The sequence below is a fragment of the Pteropus vampyrus genome, unplaced genomic scaffold, assembly GCF_000151845.1.
Source record: "Pteropus vampyrus isolate Shadow unplaced genomic scaffold, Pvam_2.0 Scaffold570, whole genome shotgun sequence".
Taxonomy (NCBI): domain Eukaryota; kingdom Metazoa; phylum Chordata; class Mammalia; order Chiroptera; family Pteropodidae; genus Pteropus; species Pteropus vampyrus.
Genome location: NW_011889351.1, coordinates 63,962 through 68,799, shown reverse-complemented (window position 1 = coordinate 68,799; position 4,838 = coordinate 63,962). Strand labels below are relative to the sequence as shown.

At 36.0% G+C, this 4,838-nt stretch overlaps 1 long non-coding RNA gene across 1 annotated transcript; it reads right to left on the bottom strand.

Moving 5' to 3' along the window:
• Positions 1-133: 133 nt before the first annotated feature.
• On the bottom strand, positions 134-4,787 carry LOC111733462. The gene is made up of 3 exons (XR_002778005.1): positions 4,724-4,787; positions 4,554-4,629; positions 134-4,425 (listed from the first exon to the last, which is right to left on the bottom strand). It is a non-coding gene; the product is annotated as an uncharacterized LOC111733462 (long non-coding RNA).
• Between the last annotated feature and the right edge of the window lie 51 nt (positions 4,788-4,838).

The window sequence follows — 4,838 nt, the reverse complement described above, 5'->3', positions numbered from 1 at the left end:
TAACCGTGATCCTGCGAGAGGGAGGAAAAGGGCTGGGCCACAAACTATCGCGGAAAATGGTTAACGGGGTGCTTCTCGCGAGAATCTTCCAATCCAGCTTTTCCTTAGCTTTTGGTTGATTCAGACTCCGCCTTTAGATACGGTGTTTGGCAGCTGGTAGCGACCGATTTCTCTTCTGAACCTGGCATTTCGTTTTGGCATTTAAGCAGTTCGCAAATTAAAATCCTCGGCTCTTTTTACTGAAAAACTAGCTTTTCGAAGAATATTGGTATTAGGACTATTTTATTAAAAATAATACGCTTTTTGTAGATACTAGATAGAATAATTATGCCATAAAAAAAAGTATTGGCTCTTTGTAACATGACGTTCCACGCCAGCCCAGTACACTTAATTCCGTTTTCCTTTCTTTTTCTTTTTAATTTCAGAAATATTTCTTGAGTAATTTCAATATTTGAAGACCTGGGAGATTTTGGATTAAGGTAAACTTGTTTTCAGCTGTCAGAACATAAGATGCTAATATGTTTGTGTCCCTTTTTTGTAATCAGTGAAAATCAGTTTAGCTCGTACTTTACAAGTCACAAAGAATGTGTAGTCATATCTCCTGTACCAGTAAATTCTCACAAAAAAATTTGGAATAATGCTGAGTAGTTCATGGCCACTGGAACTGAAGAACCAGGCTAAAATAGAACAGTGCTAGGTAGCACTGGGTGAAAGTTCTTAACAGAGTTAAGACTACTTTTATTTTAATGTTCTTTTCCCATAAACATCTTTAAAAATAACTGGTGGAAAGCTGGATTTTTTTACCTAGTTTGTGGCAAGGATATTAAGCAATAGATTTCCATCAGCTCTCACATCTGAGTTTTCCCCACATTTCAAAAATGCTATTCAAACTTTCAAAGTGATTCCAGCAGATAACTACAAGTCAGGTGAGCAGGCACAGCAGCATGAGTTTAGTAAGAACAAATCTTTGAAAATGTCTTTGAACTTGTTTATTGCCACAAAGTTATCTATAACTATGCTTCTTGAAAGTAGAATTCAAATTTATTTCTTGTCTCTCTTATCCGTATTCCTTTGAGTTGCTTGCTGCACACTGAGTTTCTTGGGGCAGGAATCGCCCCTCATTTTTGAGTCCCTGAGCCTCTCTAGCATTGTCCCTGGGCCTAGTTAGGCAAATCTTTTACTGGGCCTGCAAGCCTTGCTAGACCCAGATCTTTTCCCATCGCCAATCTCCAGCTGGCCTTCTTTTGCGTGCAGAAGATGCCTGCACTCCTTTTTCTCCCTAGATCCTTGAATAAGCCTTTTTAACTGCTGGGAGGCCTTCCTCTGCCCACTCCCTTCACCTCACTAAGGCCCTCTGATATTCAGATTTCAATGTAAATGTCTCTTCCTCTAGACTAGAAAAGCAAGCCTTCTCAAACCTTTGACTTAATGAGGTCCTATATTATATTATCTCTTTAATAACACTTTCATTATCAAAATTAATTAAGTACATAATGATTTATTCAATGCCTGTCTTCCTTGCTAGACTGCCAGCTCCAGGAGGGCTGCACTGGTCTGTTTCTTTCACTGCTACCTAGTGATGTTGCCTAGCCCAGCTCCTGACACAAGTCAGAGATTCAGTGTATATTGCTGGGATAAATTGATGAGATTTCCAGATAAAATACAGAACATTCATGTAAATTTGAATTTCAGAAAATCAAACATTTTTAGTGTAAAATTATGTCCTAAACATTATATAATATAAATGTAGCCACCTTAAAATTCATAAAGTACAGAGAGCATTTATCCAAGTGAGAATTTTCAAAGATAACGTTTAAAATGCTGTTTCCTTTTCTGTTGTCAAACAAAGTGCTCTTCATTCAACAAGCATCTATGAAGTCCTAGTTCTTATGTTTTAGGAGCTGGTGATATAAACATGAAAACACAACATGAACCCCAACCCTTGATGAGCTCATCTGATTTAGAGTTCTGAAAATACAATTGATCACTATAATCATTTTGTTAATTTATTCTTATGCCCAAAGTATCAACGTTAGATACACAGCTACACTTCCTCATGGACACTCTCTGTACAAACAATAATGTCTCTACTAAATAAAGCTAGAAAATTTTAAACCTTAGAAAGCTTGAAACTAGAGTAAACCACCATACTTAGAATGAGAAGTTATAATTTCTCATCTGAAAATGCAGATGAAATGACACTGTTGGAAATTTGTGCTCAAGAAGTAAAGGAGAGACATGTCGTTAAACAAGAAAAGCATTCAAGGTGCACATAGAAACAATCTTCCTATATGGCAAGAAGGGGACAATGGGCAAATTTTAAATGACTAAGCTTTGAGGAAGACTAGGCTCTTTAAAGTTAAAATCTAAACTAACAAATTGGTCTGGGGGAGATGTTATTATAACTTCAGTTAAATATTTTCTCTTGTATACAGCCTAAAGAGATTTCTGACCTGCTTTGGGGATTTACAGGGAAAGTGTAGTCAACTGATCATCTTGGGTTTTATACAGTTGCCCTGACTCCCTGCCCTGGGAGGTCATGCAAATAAAGCAAATTGTGCAGTCCTGGAATTTCTGAGTTCAAAGTTTTTCTGTAGAATGAAACAACACTTATTTTACAAAAGCGTTATTCTCCACCTGAAACTAATGTAAATTAAAATAACATTGAATTATCACCTCTAATTGGAAAAAAAAAGTGCTATTCTCACCAGTTCTTGGGTCAATCCATGCAGTCTAGAGTAGATTTTGTACTTAAAAATTTGGACACAATCTGAGATTTCCTTGAATAGAATTTTTTCCATCTTTATTGAGATATAATTACTTTAGAATTTTATCCACCAAAAAGAGAAAGTGTAATGTAATAGAAAGAGTACTGGCCTAGAATTAAAAATCTGTCCCTGCTCCTGGCACTAAGTGTAAACAGGCTCCAATTCCTTCTGAGTCTGTTTCATACTTTAGTAGATGCATGTTATAACATCCATCCTTGCCCACCTCACCAGGTTATTTGTTCAGCTGATATTTATTGAGAGGCTTAAAGATTTCAGTAGAAAATTGAAAAGTGGTATTGAAATATATTACAAAAATTCAATAAAAAGTTTCATGTTTTTCATTTATTTATTGGAGTCTCTCTGCTTAAATAGGCAACAGATAATTAATAATTATAAATATAAGTAATGCTATTTAATTTGGATGATGAAGTTTATTTTTCAAGATTTTATTCGACACATCACCATAATTCTTTCTATTTTTCCATTTTACTGGGGATGTGGGTGTATCCGGGTCAAAAACTTGAACTCGGTTACAGAAGAAAAATTAATTTTGCCAAACTCATGCCAATGTGTAATAAGGTGGGCTAGTCATTTCACCTAATTGGCCCATTAAGTCTCATGCCATCTGCCATCATATCAGATTCTGGTGGTGACCTTTACATCAAGGCTCTCGCAGCAATGAAAAAGTACCACATCTGAATTTCAGTACTTAATTCTATCCCTTTTTTCTTTTCTTTTTTTCTTCATAGCATTAATTTTACTATTTCCTTAGATGATTAAAAAGTTGTTATGAAAACTTCATCTTTTTCATGTGTATTCAAGATTTATGGACTCAAACATTTAAGTAAAATAACTTTTTTAGTACCTATGTGACCAAAAGCAACAGGAATACATTTCAGGGAGTGATTTTGAGAGTGGATCCTTCTACCTTCATTCAAAATGTTTTCTGGCTCCCAATTTACTGGTTGAGCTTCCCATCTTTGCATATACAAATCCTATCCACTCTTCCTGGTCCAACTCAAATGCACTTTTCATAAAACTGTTTCTTAAACTCCCCACCTCATTTTGAACCTCCTCAGTGCTCTCATTCTTATGACATTTATTACCTTATATCTTGTAGGACGAATATATTGTCTACATCCTATTTGAGGGCCCCGAGTAGGCGATATTACACAGAGAAAGGCCTTAAAATCTCATACATAACTGTGTTGAAAAAAATAATGTAGAAACTTGGACAAGTTACTTAACTTCTCTGTGCCTTTGTTTTCTCACTTACACACCCCTATTTCAGATGATTGTTGGACGATGGAATGAGTTAATACATACGATGGAGTTTTGAAAAGTAAAAAATGAGGGGCAGGGTAAGAGACTATTTTTTCTTGGTCATGAATATTATGCTTTTCTTGTTCAAAATTATAATCTTCTGTGTGACAATAAAAGCTAAATGATTCCAGAAGAGCCATAGATGATCCCAAGAGGTGATGAGCTTTCAGGTTCTTAGATTTTAAGCAGACTGGTGAGAGCTAATGCCACACAATAGAAGAGCTTGCGCTTTAGTGTCAGACATGAATTTGAATCTCGTCTTTGGCAACTACTGGATTAACTTTGTTACATTGAGTAAGTTATTTAACTTCTCTGGGTCTGAGTTCTCTCTTATCTGTAAAATAGGGATAAGAATATCGTGTTTTGCAGGGTAGTACGAGAATTAGAGATGATGCACATATTATACTCTATAAGCGGTAAGCATTTTTAATACTTAGGGAATTGGGTTGAAAATGTCCTTACATTCGCCTTTTGTCTTGTTGATAATATTTTCATCCTGGTAGTTATAAAGTATGCAAAAATTATTTTGCGCCGGAGCCTGGGAACATTTGTTCAATGAGTTATCAATAAAGTTTTGAATTAAAAAGAAAACCTGTTTCAATAAAGCTTTGACCAAACCGAGAGGCGCTTACCGCGAGAACATGAAGGCTCGCGTTTCGTGCTTGGGACCTGCTCTCGCGTTGTTTGATCAAGAAGCGATGAGAAGTGAAGGGAAGCACGAAATACCGCGATCTTAGTGGATTCTCG